Source organism: Aquarana catesbeiana, linkage group LG03 (genome assembly GCF_042186555.1).
Source record: "Aquarana catesbeiana isolate 2022-GZ linkage group LG03, ASM4218655v1, whole genome shotgun sequence".
Taxonomy (NCBI): Eukaryota; Metazoa; Chordata; class Amphibia; order Anura; family Ranidae; genus Aquarana; species Aquarana catesbeiana.
In genome coordinates, this window is record NC_133326.1 from 739,571,067 (window position 1) to 739,591,350 (window position 20,284).

Below are 20,284 nucleotides of genomic sequence, written 5' to 3' on the forward strand. Positions count from 1 at the left end.
ATCTGGGGGCCCCCTTGTTAAAGGAGGCTTCCGATAAGCTCCCCCCGCCCACAGACCCCATAACCACAGCCCAGGCTTGTCGGTAAGAGGTCCTCGTTCCAATTGGGACAAGGTGCTGAGAGATGGGGGGCAGAGCAAATCACCCACTCCCCCATGTTGAGGGCATGTGGCCTGATATGGTTCAGGAGGGGAGGGGAGGCGTTCGCTCGTCCCCCCCATTTTCTGACCCGCCAGGCTGCATGCTCGGATAAGGGTCTGGTATGGATTTTGGGTGGGACCCCACGCCATTTTGTTTACATTTTGGCGTAAAAAAGGGCCTGGTATGGCCTGGTATGGGGGAGGGGACCTACGCCTTTTTTAATTTTTACATCTTTCTCAGGTAACAAAGAGGGTTTGGTGTCTCCTGAGAGGACGGGATAGTACTTTTAGGAGTGGTGATAGGATGAAGTATAGAGAGTCTAGGACCAATTTAAAGAGAGGTATAAAAGAAGCCAAATCTCACCATAAGGCCCCATGTACACGGGATGCTGGGCAAAGTCCTCTGAACAAATGTTTATGACACCTTGAAACCTGCATTTAAAACGCCCGGTTAGCCACATTTGCATGCCGCGTTTAGCCGCATTAAACCGTGTTTGCGTCTAGAAGTGTTTATTAAGATCACCTCATTTAAGTCCCCAACTAAAAAAACATTGTAAGTGTTTAAGTGTCTATTTCAGACATTTTGACCAGAGTGAGTAGCAGCAGCAGAGAGAGCCGCTGTCTACTTGTATTTGTCTCTATTTCTGTGCTTTTTGTTTTTGCAATGGATCCCATAATGAGCGTATGTGAGGAAATGCTCCTGACGTTGCTCTTGATGAGGCTGGAACGACGTAGAAAATTGCGTGAGAGGTCCAGATCAGAGTTTGTCGCTATTGGACCCATCCATTGATTGCGCAGCGGATGTCGGCAGGATATTTTGTAAACATGTATGTACAGCTGTGTACCTACCCCGACTAATTTTTTAATTTCACACGCATGTCCATTGCCACGTTTGACCTTCTACTTAAAAAAGTATGACTATATATGATCTATATATGGACTATATATGGACTATAGATGGACTATATATGGCTATATATGGACTATAGATGGACTATAGATGGACTATATATGGACTATATATGGACTATAGATGGACTATATATGGACTATATATGGACTATAGATGGACTATAGATGGACTATATATGGACTATATATGGACTATAGATGGACTATATTTGGTTTATATATGGACTATAGATGGACTATGTATGGCTATATATGGACTATATATGGACTATATATGGACTATATATGGTCTATATATGGACTATAGATGGACTATATATGGCTATATATGGACTATATATGGCTATATATGGACTATATATGGACTATCTATGGCTATATATGGACTATCTATGGCTATATATGGACTATACATGGCTATATATAGGTCTATGAATAATCGCAAGTATGATGATGAATGTGAGAAAAGTCCTGGACAGCCGCACTCAAAATGATAATCGCCTTTATTGATAAAAACAACAAAAGTACATGCCGCAGCAAGAAGTACAGGAAACTGACGCGTTTCACACTATAGTTAGTGCTTAATCATCGCAAGTAATTAAAACATTTTGTAACTATATTTTTTTATGTTTTTTCATTGTTTTCCATCATATTTTTGTCTTTTCATGTCTAAAATATAGGGCACCTTTAAAAACGCTTATAAACCAAAACGCGTCTAAACGCGGTTACCCGCGTTTAGCCGCGTTTGCCATCTGAAATGTGGAAAACTTCTGTGTCTGAACCCATTTTTTTCATTCCAAAGAAACACTGTTAAACGCAACTGCAAAAAAACGGCAATAAAGGAGACTGTGTACATGGTCACATAGGATAACATTGGATGAGTTCAGAGGCTCTTGAAAAAAGCGTCCAACTGCCTCTGAACGCGCGTTTAACAGCGTCCCGTGTACATGGGGCCTAAAAGCCAAATTGAGGAATACATGGAGGGCTCATGCACACTGCATCTCAAAGGAGCTCAAAGAAGCTCAAAAGAGGCTCAAATAAGCGGCTCTTAAAGGTCTTTTGAGCTCCTATTTTTTTCTAGAAACTCCCCTCCATGTTATCCAATGTGTCCATACACACGATGGCTATTTCTGGCGTTTTCAGGGATATACAGACGCAGGCAGGCAGAAAAAAAAACCCCACCACCAAACTCGGGTTTTTGAGTGGAGCTCGTGCCCCACAGAGCTCAAAAGTGCTCGAAAAAGCGTGAAAATGTTTGTTTCAGCTTTTTGTTTTGTTTATAGAGTGGTTAAGAAAATACTATCTAGGAGGGTTTGTGAAAAAAACCAAAAAATGCTTATGCTCATTAAAGTTCGAAAGAGCTCGATAAAAATTATGAGAAAGATCACAAAAAAGAACAAACTTCTTCAAGCTTTTATAGACAGAAATAAAAGCTCAAAACGCCTGTAAAAAGCAGCTTTTTTTATTTTTGAGGTGCAGTGAGTATGAGTCCCTAATGCCACGTACACACCACCGATTTAGCCGTCGGAATAAACTCCCTAGAGAATAAAATGGCGGTTGTTGCAATACTTTGTCACATCTTGTTTGCACAGCGGTCTTACAAGTGCAATTATTTTTTAATTAAAAAATAAGACGACAGTAAAGTCAGCCCATTTTTTTTATATTGTGAAAGATGATGTTACGACATGATGTTAGACGACATTAAAAAAATTCTACAGGTTACATGTTTTGAGTACAGAGGAGGTCTGGGGATTGAATTATTATTATCAGTCTGACACACCGCATCTGTGATCATAGTAAAGAGCCTCTTTACCACATGATACGCTGTGACCAATCATGGCTGATCACAGCGTGAACCATGAAGTGACGGTAATCGGCTTTCCTCGGGTTGCTCTGACAGAGAGAGCAAATGACGGCTCCCCTGTCAGAGGGGGGGTGTCTGCACTGATAATCAGCACATTGATTATCAGAGCTGCCCCCATCAGAGTTGCCCACCATAATGCCAATCAGTGCCCATTAGCTGCCAGTCAGTGCCCACCCAAATCGCCAATCAGTGCCCATCAAAGTGCCAATCAGTGCCCATTAGTAAAACCTGTCAGTGCTCTTCACAGATGCCCATCAGTAATGCCTTTAGTACCTCCTCATCAGTGCCACCTATGAGTGCCCATCAGTGCCCTTCAATGCTGCCTAGCAGTGCCCATCAGTGCCACCTATGAGTGCCCATCAGTGCCCTTCAGTGCTGCCTAGCAGTGCCCATCAGTGCCACATATTAGTGCCCATCAGTGCCGCCTATCAGTGCCACCTATTAGTGCCCCTCAGTGCTGCCTATCAGTGCCCATCAGTGCCACCTATCAGTGCCCTACAGTTCAGCCTATCAGTGCCACCTATTAGTGCCCATCAGTGCCCCTAAGTGCTACCTTTCATTGCCCATCATTGCCACCTATCAGTGCCCATCAGTGCTGCCTATCAGTGCCCATCATTGCCACCTATCAATGCTGTCTATCAGTGCCCATCAGTGCTGCATATCAGTGTAGCCTATCAGTGCCCATCAGTGCTGCATATCAGTGCCCATCAATTCAACATATTAGTGGCTCCTCATCAGTGCCACCTTATCAGTGCCGCCTCATCAGTGCCCACCAGTGCCACTTCATCAGTGCCCATCAGTGCCGCTTCGTCAGTGCCGCCTCATCATTCAAAAATGTTAGTCTTTTTTAGTTTGTTTAGCAAAAAATAAACCTCCCAGAGGTGATTAAATACCACCAAAAGATAGTTCTAGTTGTGTGAAAAAATGATAAAAATGTCCTATGTGTACAGTGTTGTATGACCGAGTAATTGTCATTCAAAGTGTGAGAGCGCTGAAAATTGGGCAGGAAGGGGGGAAGTGCCCAGTATTGAAGGGGTTAAGTTCCAAAGTTTGGCGTCATTCCACGAGCGTGTGCAATTTTGAAGCGTGACATGTTCGGTATCTATGTACTCGGCGTAACATCATCTTTCATGAAACTGTTTTTGTTTTTTTTTAAAACACATTGGGAAAATTGTTGCGCATAATAGATAAATAATAATAAATAAATAATATAATACATATAAATAATATAATAAATATATATATAGAGGTTCTGAGTCATTTTCCAGCAAAATATGTAGTATGGAAGGGGTTAAATACAGGAAAGACCAAGGAAGTGCCATTAGATTTTAGGAAGAAGAAAACTGACCCGACACCACTCTATATTGGAGGGGAATTGGTAGAACGAGTCCCGGTTTTTACATTTGTAGGTGTTTATATCACTGAGAACTTAACTTGGTCAGCAAGCGTGAGCGCGGTTACTAAAAAGTGTCAGCAGCGTTTGTATTTTCTGTGACTCCTTAGGAAACATGGTCTAGATCAGGGGGAGGCAGCCAGCTGTTGCAGAACTACAAGTCCCATCATGTCTCTGAGAGTAATTGTAACTGCCAAGCCTTGCAATGCCTCATGGGAAATGTAGTTGGAGGGCCCCCCGGTTGCCTCCCCCTGATCTAGAGATGTATGCCTGCCTGCAAAATAATGAAGTGAATGAAGTTGGTGAATGCGATTTGTGAGTCCAAAGAAGGGATGAGCTTCGAGTTCGAGTCCAACTCATGTTCGACTCGAACATCGGCTGTTTGCCAGTTCGCCGAACAGTGAACAATTTGGGGTGTTCGTGGCAAATTCAAAAGCCGTGGAACACCCTTTAAAAGTCTATGGGAGGAATCAAAAGTGCTCATTTTAAAGGCTTATATGCAAGTTATTGTCATAAAAAGTGTTTGGGGACCCGGGTCCTGCCCCAGGGGACATGGATCAATGCAAAAAAAAGTTTTAAAAATGTCCCTTTTTTCAGGAGCAGTGATTTTAATGATGCTTAAAGTGAAACAATAAAAGTGTAATATTCCTTTAAATTTTGTACCTGGGGGGTGTCTATAGTATGCCTGTAAAGGGGCGCATGTTTCTCGTGTTTAGAACAGTCTGACAGCAAAATGACATTTCAAAGGAAAAAAAGTAATTTAAAACTACTCGCGGCTATTAATGAATTGTTGGTCCGACAATACACAAAAAGTTCATTGATAAAAACTGCATGGGATTTCCCCACAGGGGAACCCCGAACCACAATTTTAAAAAAAATGACGTGGAGGTCCTGCTAAATTCCATACCAGGCCCTTCAGGTCTGGTATGGGTTTTAAGGGGAACCCCGCGCCAAAATTTAAAAAAAAATGGCGTGGGGTCCCCCCGAAAATCCATACCAGACCCTTATCTGAGCACGCAACCTGGCAGGCCGCAGTAAAAGAGGGGGGACGAGAGAAGCCCGGTGGTTGTGGGGGTCTGTGGGCAGATCCCACCCCCCCTGTGTGAAATGGTAAGGGGGTACAAAAGTACCCCTACCATTTCACAAAAAAAAACTGTCAAAAATTTGACAAGAGACAGTTTTTGACAATTCCTTTATTTAAAGTCTTCTTCTTTTCCATCTTCTTTCTTCTATCTTCTTTCTTCTATGTTCCTTCGGTTTCTTCCTCCATCTTCTTCATGCCCTGGTTCTTCCTCCAATCCTCTGCTTCTTGCTCCGGTGTTCTCCTCTGGCATCTTCCTCCGCGGCATCTTCTTCCTTTCTTCGCTCTCGGGCCGCTCCGCATCCATGATGGGAGGCTCCCGCTGTGTGACGCTTTTCGTCTTCAGACACTTCTTAAATAACGGAGGGCGGGGCCACCCGGTGACTTCCCTGTGGCATTCCCCGTGATGTCAGACGGGGGCGGGTCACCTGGCTGCAGGTAGCTATACTGTAGGTCAGACTGTGCAGGGTACACAGTACAGTAGCTGGAAATACTTCAATGAGCCTACACAAGCACCTGTCTACAGGTAGCTATACTGTAGGTGAGACTGTGCAGGGTACACAGTACAGTAATTAGAAATACTGTAAAAACACCTGCCTGCCTGTCAGCATATTAGGAAGAGAAGAACAGGATCTAGCTAAACTGAATACAGTGTATACATTATATATATATATATATATATATATATATATATATATATATATATATATATATACACAACACCTGGGATGCATATATATATACACAATACACTGTAACTGCAGCTAACTGACTCGACCTTCCTACTCTATCTAACTTAAATCAAATGACACTGTCTCTCTCTATTTATGAAAACCGGAACACACTACACAGGGCCGCGGTGCAGGCGGCCTTATATAGTGTGGGGTGTGTACTAAACCCCCTGAGCCATAATTGGCCAAAGCCTCCATGGCTTTGGCCAAATTCGGCTCTCTGTTCAGACGGCGCTGTGATTGGCCAAGCATGTGGGTCATAGTGCATGCTTTGCCAATCAGCCAGCAATGCACTGCGATGCCGCAGTGAATTATGGGCCGTGACGCGCCACTCCAATTCGACTCGAACACAAAGCTCATCCCTAATTAGGATAATAATAAGAACATTGCGTTTTTTAATGAATATAATATACATACTAATATATGTAATATTTGATTTAGAAGTTAAAGGAAACTTATATTGTATATGATAAATGGTTTTACATATAGCTCCTCTTGGCCCACTTCTCAGGAATGTCAAAGTTTAGTGACTGAATAACCCCCACCCTTGCGGGAGAGGTGGGAGGAAAGATATGTCCCAGGAAAGCCCGCAATTTTCTCTAGGACTACAAGTCAATTAAGAACCTTTCCTTTTTAGGAAGGAGGGGTCAGATTTTAGGAGAAGGTGGGGGCTGAATTTAGGAGTATAAACCTAGTAACAGAGAGTTTTGGGAGACACTCACACACACCAGGAGGACATTGCTGTCACATCTACACACACACATCTAATTCAATCTTCATCTTAAGAATATTACACATTATTATTAATGACATTCTATATTTTGACATTGTTCTTGTAATATTTTGCTATTTTTATTATTAAATCAATTTTTGAGTTTTTACACGAGAACTGAACGGACTTTCTTGGAACTTTCCTCATCAATATGAATCATTGAAATATTTATATTATTACCTTAAAAACGAAAATTCAACATACTGACATTTATAGGTAAAGGTGATCCAGGGAATATCTGATTGCCTCTTGTGGGATCAGGAAGGAATTTTTCCCCTGCTGTAGTAAATTGGATTTTCTGGAGTTTTTTCACCTTCTTCTGGATCAACTGTGGGTGAAGGATTGTGTGTATGAGATTGTGTGATTTGTTTTTATTAATTGAACTAGATGGACTTGTGTCTTTTTTCAATCTGATTAATTATGTAACTATGTATGTCTCATATTGTAACACGGGTTTCTTATATTGTAATGGGGGCGTGTTCTCTAATAATGGGAGGGATATTCTGTAGTAATGGGTGGTGTTCTCTAGTAATGGGGGTGTGTTCTGCAGTAATGTGGGGCGTGTTCTCTAGTAATATGGGGGTGTTCTCTAGTAATGGGGGTGTGTTCTCTAATAATGTGGGGGGTGTTCTCTAGTAATGGGGGTGTGCTCTGTAGTAATGGGGGGCATGTTCTCTAGTAATTGGGGGCATGTTCTGTAGTAATGGGGGCGTGTTCTGTAGTAATGTGGGGTGTGTTCTCTAGTAATGGGGGTGTATTCTCTATTAATGGGGGCGTGTTCTCTAGTATTGTGGGGCATGTTCTCTAGTAATGGGGGGTGTGTTCTCTAGTAATGTGGGGCGTGTTATCTAGTAATGTGGGGTGTGTTCTGTAGTAATGTGGGGCTTGTTCTCTAGTAATGGTAGAGTGTTCTGTGTATTGCAGGGCGATGCGTATCCTGAACTGCACAGGGAGAAGTCACAGGTAAGTCACTATAATGAGATATCGATTAATAGGGAGTGTCTACCTTTCCAGCATGCTCTGCACACCATGGCTCAGTGTTCTTATTGAAAATGGTTCTGTTCAGCCTGTCAGTTTCCCCCACCCCCAGAAAAAAGATCACCCCCAGTATAAATGGGAGAGGTATGCAGGTGATTAGCTCTACTCTGTCCCTCAGAACACAGCCCATCAATATACAGCCCCTCAGTGCCCATTCCCTCTCTACCCAGCCACTCAGTGCTCAGCCCCTCTCTATCCAGCCCCTCAGTGCTCAGCCCCTCCGTACCTATCCTTGAAATATCCAGCCCATCAGTGCCTAACTCATCAGTATCCAGACCCTCAGTGCCCAATCCCTCAGTATCCAGCCCTTCAGTACCTAGCACATCACTGCCCATTCCTTCAGTTCCCAGTCTCCTAGTACCCAGCCCCTCTGTACCCAGCCCCTCTGTACCCAGCCCCTCAGTACTGTCTCCTGGTACCCAGCCCCTCAGTACCCAGCCTCATGGTACCCAGCCCTTCAGCACCTAGCACATCACTGGTCATTGCTTCCGTACCCAGTTTCCTGGTACCTAGACCCTCAGTTCCCTGCCCTCAGTACCAAATCTCCTGGTATCCAGCATCCCAGTACCCAGCCCCTCTGTTCTCAGCCCCTCTGTTCTCAGCCCCTCAGTTCCCAGCCCCTCAGTACCCAGTCTCCGGGTACCCAGCCTCTCAGTACCCAGCCCCTCAGTACCCAGTCTCCAGGTACCCAGCCCCTCAGTACCCAGTCTCTGGGTACCCAAACCCTCAGTACTCAGGCTCCGGGTACCCAAACCCTCAGTACTCAGTCTCTGGGTACCCAAACCCTCAGTACTCAGTCTGCGGATACCCAGCACCTCAGTACCCAGTCTCTTGCTACCCAGCACCTCAGTACCCAGTCTCCTGGTACCCAGCCCCTCAGTACCCAGTCTCCTGGTACCCAGCCCCTCAGTACACCGCCTCTCGGTTCCCTAGCACTTTGGTACCCAGCCCCTCAGTACCCAGCCTCTACATGTGTTATGTGAAATATGGAGAATTTGATGTCTTCTAGTACAATGTTCCGAGCATTATGTGCTATCTACCATAATTTTTTGCTTTTATTTATTTATTTTATCACTGGGGGCTCAGCCTCCTTTGCTTTTAATGCCTGCTGAACGTTAGCACACCAATTGTACCCAATCAGGGGAGGCTCTAGGTGCTCTTCGTGGGTGGACTGACAACTGCTCATTATATGTAAGAACACATCCTCAGTTTCCCTTTAGATGTGCATGTTCCTCTCTGCTGGCTACTGGGTTCTACAGATTTTAGCCGTGCATTCTGCTGATCAGTTCCCTGATTACACAGAGCATAACCGAGTAATCAGCAGATTGCAGAGGTAACATCAGCACCCAATCACCAGCATGCACTTCTAAAGGGATGTTGGGGATGTGTTATTTCATGGGAACAGAAGTACAGTGCCTGACACCAGCCCTAAAGGTCACACCAACACATGACAAAGGGCAAAAATGATTGATAGCAGAGAATTCTAATAACTGTAAGAGGTGGGCCAACACCAGTATGGATCAGGAGGGTAGGGAATTGATGAGGGGCTTTGTGCTGGAGTACCTGAGCTTGCTAATCCTCGTGAGTGGACCATAGAGCTGCTTTTCTCTCTGCAGTGACATCCAGAGGCTTTGTTTTGATGTACCTGAGCTAGCTGATCCTCATGGGAGGGCCATTGAGCTGCTCCCCTCCCTACGGTGACACTCAGAGGCTGTGTGTTGAATTACCCAAGCTAGCTGATCCTCATGGGTGGGTCACAGAGCTGTTTATCACTATGCAGTGACATTCAGATCCTCGTGGGTGGGCCATAGAGCTGCTCCCTTCTCTGCAGTGACACCCAGAGGCTGTGGGCTGAAGTACCTAAGCTAGCTGTAACTCATGGGCGGGCCAAAGACCTGCTCCCTTCTCTACAGTGACACCCAGAGGCTGTGTGCTGAAGTACTTAAACTAGCAGTTCCTCATGGGTGGGCCATAGATATGCTCCCTTCTCTGCAGTGACACCCAGAGGCTGTGGGCTGAAGTGCCTAAGCTAGCTGTAACTCATGGGCGGGCCAAAGACCTGCTCCCTTCTCTACAGTGACACCCAGAGGCTGTGTGCTGAAGTACCTGAGCTAGCTGTTCCTCATGGGAGGGCCATAGAGCTGCTCCCTTCTCTACAGTGAAACCCAGAGGCTGTGTGCTGAAGTACCTGAGCTAGGTGCTAAGTAATGGAGAGATTTTTTCATTTCAGATTATGAGAATCCTGGATGAGAACGAAGAGGCATTTTTAACTTCCCTCCAGCGCACTCTACAGCAGGAAGGTGCCGGTAAAATCTTTCCCAATAAATGTCAGCAGCCACCCTGTGATGTCATAATACAAGCCAGATATAAAATATATATTGTACAGATGTAGGAAGTCCTTATCCATGGAGAGAAGGATAGTTCTGATGATTGCAGGAGTGTACCTGAGAGTAGAGAGGCAACAGAGGGTACCAATGGGGTAGAGAGGCAGCAGAGGGCACCGGTGGGATAGAGAGGAAGCAGAGGGCACCGATGGGGTAGGGATGCTGCAGAGGGCACTGCTGGGGTAGAGAGGCAGCAGAGGGTACTAATGGGGTAGAGAGGCAGCAGGGGGCACCGATAGGGTAGAGATGCAGCAGAGGGCACCAATGGGATAGAGAGGCAGCAGGGGGCACCGATAAGGTAGAGAGGCAGCAGAGGGCACCAATGGGGTAGAGAGGCAGCACAGGGCACCGATGGGGTAGAGAGGCAGCAGAGGGCACCAATGGGGTAGAGAGGCAGTAGGGGGCACAGGTGGGGTAGAGAGGCAGCAGAGGGCACTGATGCAGTAAAGAGGCAGCAGAGGGCACTGATGGGGTAAAGAGGCAGCCGGGGACATGGGTGGGGTAGAGAGGCAGCAGAGGGTTCCGGTGGAGGAGTGTAGCAGACCAGACAACAGCAGAGCATACCAGAGGCTTTGTGGAGACATAGGCTCAGCTCAGGCGTAGTGATGGAACCTGAAAGAAGACCCTGGATCCTGGGAAAGGTTTTCATTACATAGGGAATACAGCCAGGTTTACAGACCCCACAAGAGGAGTAAACTTCTGTAACATCACCCACATCTAGCAGAGGGCGCTCTGATTCACACGTTTTGTCTCTCTGTTTGCAGCGGACGTGGCGTGGTCTCTGTTCCGTAATCTGGGCTTTCCTCTGGACCTCAGTGGCTTGATATTGGAGGAGCGGGGCTCTTCTCTAGACAAGGCAGCCCTGGAGGAGCTTGCAGAGGAGGAGGAAAAGGTCATAGGATTTGTAAGGTCTGCCATTGTATATACAATTTTTATATATAGTTCTATACCTTCTCTTATAATAGAAGATACATGGTAATGTTCTATGTGCAGCTCGTAGATCTATAGTGCTTTGTCTATGTTGTCTTCATTATGATCGGGGCTAAACTTTACATAATATGTCTTTTTAGTCGGAAATCTGAAACTTTTCTGAACGTGTCACGTTTACTACATACAGCCAGCAGGGGATGCAATGGATTCAGCTTACAATCATTTTAATACTATGTTGTAAGAAATGGTGGAAAGAACTTGCGCTAATGAGCAAAACATAATGAGTCAAAAATTAATTAAATTCACACAGATGCAGCTGCAAAAAAAACTCCAAATATCCATGAAGCAATAAAGTATATAAATAAAAATTTGTGCGCTAGCAAAATATAATTAGGATAATGCCCGGAGCCACAATTTATATATGAATCCTAGCAGAAAGAAATACTAAAACAATAAAAAGTGCATTAAATCATATCTCAATAGAAATAAAAAATGTGAAAAAATTCATATATATCAGAAAGAAATGAATATTCTGAAAACAAGATTAAACACTCAAACATATAAAGGACACCTAAGATCAGTCCATGAACAGGTTAAGCACAATAAAGTGAAAAGAAAGAAAAAAGTCCCTTTGGTGTATCACATCAGAACCAGGAGAGTGGTAAGTTTTAAAAAAAACTCTCTAATATTCGAGAAAAGGGGAGAGACACATACTGAGAAGATATAGAGTGCTGCACACCCCGATTAATGTCAAAAAGAAAAAGAAGATATCCCCCGTGGGGCTTTAAAGCAGCAAAAAATTATGAAAATAATAAGTTGTTACTTGAAAGGGTTTTTTAATTAGTGGGACTTAACCGTAATGGTTAAAATAAGAGCTGTGCTACAGGAGATAACACAAATGAAGCTGGCACAAGTTTATACAATGATCAAGCGCTATAATAGGGTGATAATCCTGACACGTTTCGACCCCGTTGGGTCATCTTCAGAGGATTGAGGCGCTGTGACAAAATTTAAGTATTAGAGTTCATGGATGTGACCATAAAAATATAATATAATATATATATATATATGTTTAACAGTATAATTACCAATCACATTGTGTTTGAGCAGTTTCTCCTGAGCTTATAATAATTCTCCGACGTCTTCCCCACCGGGTCCCGACAGGGGTCCCTGGCCGTCCACCACGTCAGCAGGGGAAAAGGGGGCTTTCTCGTCCATGCGTGTCTTACAAGGAGTCACACCAAGTGGATATTTCCCAAAACTGGGGAGGAGCGTGGGGGCAAGCGAGCGAAACCTGCAGCCAAAGCATCAAATAACAGACAACTGTACCATCAGTGCGTTCTGTTTAGCACGGATAGAGATATATGTATCATGTGTCACTTTTTGAAAAAAAAGGATAACTCTGTTTATAATTTATTTAATATTTGTTTGATGTTGTCTGTACTTATTGGGGTCAGCGATGTATGAATATTCCCATAGAGGTGATGGTAACAAAGGGGGGGGAGGGGTTAACAAGGGTAGATAGGACTGCATGTAGATATCAGTATGTCAGAGTTTGTAATGTAATAAGTAAATAGTGGTGTCTATGTGTTGGCCGTGAAATAAGTGACAAAGTAGGGTGAGAGTATAGGAATGTAAAGAAAAAGGCGAGTGTGGGGAGAACATGTGAGGAAAGAAGGGGACGGGCAGACTAGTAGGGAATGGGAAAAAAAATAAAGATAAAAAAAAAAACAGGGGAAAGAAAGAACGGGAAGGAGGGGGGGATGGTTAAGGGGGGAATGGGAAAAAAGATTGGGGAGTGAAGGAAAAAAAGCTTAAGAGGAAAAGATCCAGGGGAAAAAAGCGGACAGATTGGTGAAGTGTGAGGATAGTGCAGGTGGGGTGATGCATGTGAGTGAAAGGGAAGCATGGGGGTGGGGAAATGGGAAGGTGCAGTGCAAGGGGCCAAATGAAACAATCAAAAAGCAGTGAAAGCAAAAACATCAACAAAAAACACAATCCAACCGTGTGTATGTGAGAGATGGGTGTGTGTGATGGTGTACTGAAAAATGCATAGGTGCTGGAAAAGGGGTGATGAGGTGTCAAGATGGGAAGAAAATGGGACAGAGGTGAGACAAAGAAACACACAAGGTGAAGTGCCATAAAGGTGAACGTGTATTAAGGGTGGGTAGAATCGGATGTAAATTGTACAAAATAGTGTAACTAGTCACAGTGAGAAGGAATGACGTGAAAGAGACCCACAATGCAGGGTATGTCACGTCAGATTCAACTCATCAATGTGTTCAGATACTGGTGATTACCTGTCTCCAGAGTATAGGTCAGTTGGTCAGTCTGATGAAACAGTAGGAACTAAATGCAGATCCCCCAGTCTGCTTGGTCATTATAAATAAAGTGCTGGCCGCTGATTGGATGCCTAATTGGGCTGCAGGTGCACGCAGGCTGCCCCCACCCCCCCTCCTCCTCCAGCAGGGATTAACCCTCCACATGTGGCTCCCCCGGCGTTCAGGAAGATGGATATCCCGGCACAGCCGTCACATCCGCCGTAATAGCGTGATGTCGTGATGTCACGCGCACGCATGCAGCATCGCGTGCCCGCAACGCCACGGCATCCGGATGTGATCCGGAACGCCGCTGGCAGGAAATGATACACCCGAGGGTGCAGAAAGGAGGCACGGACCCCTCTTTTCCTGCCAGGAAGAGACGCAACGACGAAGCCCCCATCCCCAGGACGGGTCCACGGTCCATGGAACCCACATCGGGCTCCGGAAGGGGGAAAGGCGGGGGAACAACACAATGCAGACAATATGTAAAAGGATTATAAGAAACCTATAAATTTATAAATTGCATTCTAGTGTACAAAGATCTAGAAAGCTGTGGGTGGTTGGAATGCATTCGAGGCAGCCATGGGCTACCTCCATTGGATTTAACAAAAAACGTACATGTGATGCTCCAGATGGTAGGGGTTGTCATTACAGCAGAATGAAAATACTAGCCAATGTATTGTAAACATGTTAAGTGCGCCTGCGGGGGCACACTAAAGTGTCCAGTATTATGATAGATTGGTGAAAACAGGGGAGAATAACAGATAATTTCATCCGATCTCGCCTGTTCTAAAATATTAGCGTGTAATTACATGGGGATAGTCCAATCATCACCTATACATATACATTGGCTCATCCTGTAAACAATGTAACACAATACTTATTTAGTAGAAACAGTCACAATAAAAGTATTACAAGAAATGCACAATTCAACCAGAATCATCCCACAGCTCATATCTTAACTCGAGTGTCAAAAAGTAGGGGGAGGGGTGTTTAGCCACCCAATATTCGAGAAAAGGGGAGAGACATATACTGAGAAGATATAGAGTGCTGCACACCCCGATTAATGTCAAAAAGAAAAAGAAGATATCCCCCGTGGGGCTTTAAAGCAGCAAAAAATTATGAAAATAATAAGTTGTTACTTGAAAGGGTTTTTTAATTAGTGGGACTTAACCGTAATGGTTAAAATAAGAGCTGTGCTACAGGAGATAACACAAATGAAGCTGGCACAAGTTTATACAATGATCAAGCGCTATAATAGGGTGATAATCCTGACACGTTTCGACCCCGTTGGGTCATCTTCAGAGGATTGAGGCGCTGTGACAAAATTTACGTATTAGAGTTCATGGATGTGACCATAAAAATATAATATAATATATATATGTTTAACAGTATAATTACCAATCACATTGTGTTTGAGCAGTTTCTCCTGAGCTTATAATAATTCTCCGACGTTTTCCCCACCGGGTCCCGACAGGGGTCCCTGGCCATCCACCACGTCAGCAGGGGAAAAGGGGGCTTTCTCGTCCATGCGTGTCTTACAAGGAGTCACACCAAGTGGATATTTCCCAAAACTGGGGAGGAGCGTGGGGGCAAGCGAGCGAGACCTGCAGCCAAAGCATCAAATAACAGACAACTGTACCATCAGTGCGTTCTGTTTAGCACGGATAGAGATATATGTATCATGTGTCACTTTTTGAAAAAAAGGATAACTCTGTTTATAATTTTCTTTACATTTCTTTACATTTCTTTACATTTCTTTACATTCCTATACTCTCACCCTACTTTGTCACTTATTTCACGGCCAACACATAGACACCACTATTTACCTATTACATTACAAACTCTGACATACTGATATCTACATGCAGTCCTATCTACCCTTGTTAACCCCTCCCCCCCCCCTTTTGTTACCATCACCTCTATGGGAATATTCATACATCGCTGACCCCAATAAGTACAGACAACATCAAACAAATATTAAATAAATTATAAACAGAGTTATCCTTTTTTTCAAAAAGTGACACATGATACATATATCTCTATCCGTGCTAAACAGAACGCACTGATGGTACAGTTGTCTGTTATTTGATGCTTTGGCTGCAGGTCCCGCTCACTTGCCCCCACGCTCCTCCCCAGTTTTGGGAAATATCCACTTGGTGTGACTCCTTGTAAGACACGCATGGACGAGTAACCCCCCCTTTTCCCCTGCTGACGTGGTGGACGGCCAGGGACCCCTGTCGGGACCCGGTGGGGAAGACGTCGGAGAATTATTATAAGCTCAGGAGAAACTGCTCAAACACAATGTGATTGGTAATTGTACTGTTAAACATATATATATTATATTATATTTTTATGGTCACATCCATGAACTCTAATACGTAAATTTTGTCACAGCGCCTCAATCCTCTGAAGATGACCCAACGGGGTCGAAACGCGTCAGTTTATCATCCTATTATAGCGCTTGATCATTGTATAAACTTGTGCCAGCTTCATTTGTGTTATCTCCTGTAGCACAGCTCTTATTTTAACCATTACGGTTAAGTCCCACTAATTTAAAAACCCTTTCAAGTAACAACTTATTATTTTCATAATTTTTTGCTGCTTTAAAGCCCCACGGGGATATCTTCTTTTTCTTTTTGACACTTTCAAATATTCATTGATTGCAGAAGAGGAGTAATGGATGTACCCTTACCCCATTCGTTGGACCTCCTCTATGGCAAGGTCGTATGGGCTTGCAGATATAACCCTCTGCGGGGACAGATGGAATGTTGATGTCCGGGTCCTGTCAGCGTGCACCACCGACTCCAAATTGATCCGACTGATCCAACTGCTCCAGCATCAGAGGGGAGACTCGGGATTGGGAAGGTCCATATTTTGAGAAAAACAAGGGGAAAAGACTCCAATAGTGTAGTAGTATTAGGGATTTATTGGTTAAAATAAACCACAGATATATGTACAAAAAGTTCCAGTATAGAAAAAAATGTTACATCTAAAAAGCCGGCATAAAAACAAAGGCTGAACGCCCGTGCAAACAAAGAATCAGGAACACGTGATGGCAAGCACTGCGAGGCCACGCCCTACATATTTCGTCATACGTGACGTCTTCTACGGGCAGAGGAAGAGGGTTATATCTGCAAGCCCATACGACCTTGCCATAGAGGAGGTCCAACTAATGGGGTAAGGGTACATCCATTACTCCTCTTCTGCAATCAATGAATATTTGAAAGTGTTTTTTACAACTTACCACTCTCCTGGTTCTGATGTGATACACCAAAGGGACTTTTTTCTTTCTTTTCACTTTATTGTGCTTAACCTGTTCATGGACTGATCTTAGGTGTCCTTTATATGTTTGAGTGTTTAATCTTGTTTTCAGAATATTCATTTCTTTCTGATATATATGAATTTTTTCAAATTTTTTTATTTCTATTGAGATATGATTTAATGCACTTTTTATTGTTTTAGTATTTCTTTCTGCTAGGATTCATATATAAATTGTGGCTCCGGGCATTATCCTAATTATATTTTGCTAGCGCACACATTTTTATTTATAATACTATGTTGTGAATAGCCTGTAGTCTGATCTGGCGTCAAAACCCTCCATTCCTTCTCTTGGCATATTATACCAGGACATACTTGGTGTGACCAGGAGGTACTTGGTATATTCTACCAGGATGTTCTTAGTGTGACCAGAAGGTACTTGGTATTTTCTACCAGTACATGCTTGGTGTGACCAGGAGGTACTTGGTATCTTCTACCAGTACATGCTTGGTGTGACCAGACGGTACTTGGTATGTTCTACTAAGACATGCCTGAGGTGACCAGGAGGTACTTGCTATGTTCTACCGGGACATGCTTGGTGTGACCAGGAGGTACTTGCTATAGTCTACCAGGACGTACTTGGAATGTTCTACCAGGATGTGCTTGGTGTGACCAGGAGGTACTTGCTATAGTCTACCAGGACATACTTGGAATGTTCTACCAGGACGTGCTTGGTGGGACCAGGAGGTACTTGCTATGGTCTACCAGGATGTACTTGGTATGTTCTACCAGGACGTGCTTGGTGTGACCAGGAGTAGGGATGAGCCGAACACCCCCCTGTTCGGTTCGCACCAGAACATGCGAACAGGAAAAAAGTTCGCTCGAACACGCGAACACCGTTAAAGTCTATGGGACACGAACATGAATAATCAAAAGTGCTAATTTTAAAGGCTAATATGCAAGTTATTGTCATAAAAAGTGTTTGGGGACCCGGGTCCTGCCCCAGGGGACATGGATCAATGCAAAAAAAAGTTTTAAAAACGGCCGTTTTTTCAGGAGCAGTGATTTTAATAATGCTTAAAGTCAAACAATAAAAGTGTAATATCCCTTTAAATTTAGTACCTGGGGGGTGTCTATAGTATGCCTGTAAAGGGGCGCATGTTTCCCGTGTTTAGAACAGTCTGACAGCAAAATGACATTTCGAAGGAAAAAACATTTAAAACTACCCGCGGCTATTGCATTGCCGACAATACACATAGAAGTTCATTGATAAAAATGGCATGGGAATTCCCCACAGGGAAACCCCGAACCAGAATTAAAAAAAAAAAAATAATGTGGGAGTCCCCCTAAATTCCATACAAGGCCCTTTAGGTCTGGTATGGATATTAAGGGGAACCCCGGCCAAAATTTAAAAAAAAAAAACAACGTGGGGTTCCCCCTAAATTTCATACCAGACCCTTCAGGTCTGGTATGGATTTTAAGGGGAACCCCGCGCCAAAAAAAAAAAAAAAACGGAGTGGGGTTCCCACAAAAATCCATACCAGACCCTTATCCGAGCACGCAACCTGGCAGGCCGTAGGAAAAGAGGGGGGGATGAGAGTGCACCCCCCCTCCTGAACCGTACCAGGCCACATGCCCTCAACATTGGGAGGGTGCTTTGGGGTAGCCCCCCAAAACACCTTGTCCCCATGTTGATGAGGACAAGGGCCTCGTCCCCACAACCCTGGCCGGTGGTTGTGGGGGTCTGCGGGCAGGGGGCTTATCGGAATCTGGAAGCCCCCTTTAACAAGGGGACCCCCAGATCCCGGCCCCCCCCCCTGTGTGAAATGGTAAGGGGGTACTTACCCCTACCATTTCACTAAAAAACTGTCAAAAATGTTAAAAATGACAAGAGACAGTTTTTGACAATTCCTTTATTTAAATGCTTCTTCCTTCACCTTCTTCTGGTTCTTCTGGCTCTTCTGGTTCTTCCTCCGGCGTTCTCGTCCAGCATCTCCACCGCGGCGTCTTCTATCTTCTTCTCCTCGGGCCGCTCCGCACCCATGGCATGAGGGGAGGCTCCCGCTCTTCTCTTCTTCTTCATCCTCTTCTCTTCTTCCTTCTTCTCTTCTTCATTTTCTTCTCCGGGCCGCGCCGCATCCATGCTGTCATGGAGGGAGGCTCCCGCTGTGTGACGGCGTCTCTTCATCTCTTCGTCTCTTCATCTGACGGCTCTTAAATAACGGGGGGCGGGGCCACCCAGTGACCCCGCCCCCCTCTGACGCACGGTGACTTGACGAGACTTCCCTGTGACGTCACGGGGAATGCCACATTGAAGTCCCGTCATGTCCTGTGCGTCAGGGGTCACCGGGTGGCCCTGCCCCCCGTTATTTAAGAGCCGTCAGACGAAGAGACGCCGTCACACAGCGGGAGCCTCCCTTCATGACAGCATGAATGCGGAGCGGCCCGGAGAAGAAAATGAAGAGGAGAAGAAGGAAGAAGGAAGAAGAGAAGAGGATGAAGAAGAAGATGAAGAGAAGAGCGGGAGCCTCCCCTCATGCCATGGGTGCGGAGCAGCCCAAGGAGAAGAAGATAGAAGACGCCGCGGAGGAGATGCTGGACGAGAACGCCGGAGGAAGAACCAGAAGAGCCAGAAGAACCAGAAGAAGATGAAGGAAGAAAGAAGAAAGAAGAAGCATTTAAATAAAGGAATTGTCAAAAACTGTCTCTTGTCATTTTTAACATTTTTGACAGTTTTTTTAGTGAAATGGTAGGGGTAAGTACCCCCTTACCATTTCACACAGGGGGGGGGGCCGGGATCTGGGGGTCCCCTTGTTAAAGGGGGCTTCCAGATTCCGATAAGCCCCCCGCCCGCAGACCCCCACAACCACCGGCCAGGGTTGTGGGGATGAGGCCCTTGTCCTCATCAACATGGGGACAAGGTGTTTTGGGGGGCTACCCCAAAGCACCCTCCCAATGTTGAGGGCATGTGGCCTGGTACGGTTCAGGAGGGGGGGGCGCACTCTCGTCCCCCCCTCTTTTCCTGCGGCCTGCCAGGTTGCGTGCTCGGATAAGGGTCTGGTATGGATTTTTGGGGGGACCCCACGCCGTTTTTTTTTTTTTTTTGGCGCGGGGTTCCCCTTTCAGGTCTGGTATGGAATTTAGGGGGAACCCCACGTCATTTTTTTTTTAATTTTGGCCGGGGTTCCCCTTAATATCCATACCAGACCTGAAGGGCCTGGTATGGAATTTAGGGGGACCCCCACATCTTTTTTTTTTTCAATTTTGGTTCGGGGTTGCCCTGTGGGGAATTCCCATGCCGTTTTTTATCAATGAACTTCTATGTGTATTGTCGGCAATGCAATAGCCGCGGGTAGTTTTAAATGGCTTTTTTTCCTTCGAAATGTCATTTTGCTGTCAGACTGTTCTAAACACAGGAAACATGCGCCCCTTTACAGGCATACTATAGACACCCCCCAG

The 20,284-nt window shown here is 44.9% G+C and overlaps 1 pseudogene; it reads left to right on the forward strand.

Moving 5' to 3' along the window:
- The first annotated feature begins 2,886 nt into the window (after positions 1-2,886).
- Positions 2,887-20,284, forward strand: part of LOC141134399 (alanine--tRNA ligase, mitochondrial-like) — a 34,176-nt pseudogene continuing 16,778 nt past the window's right edge.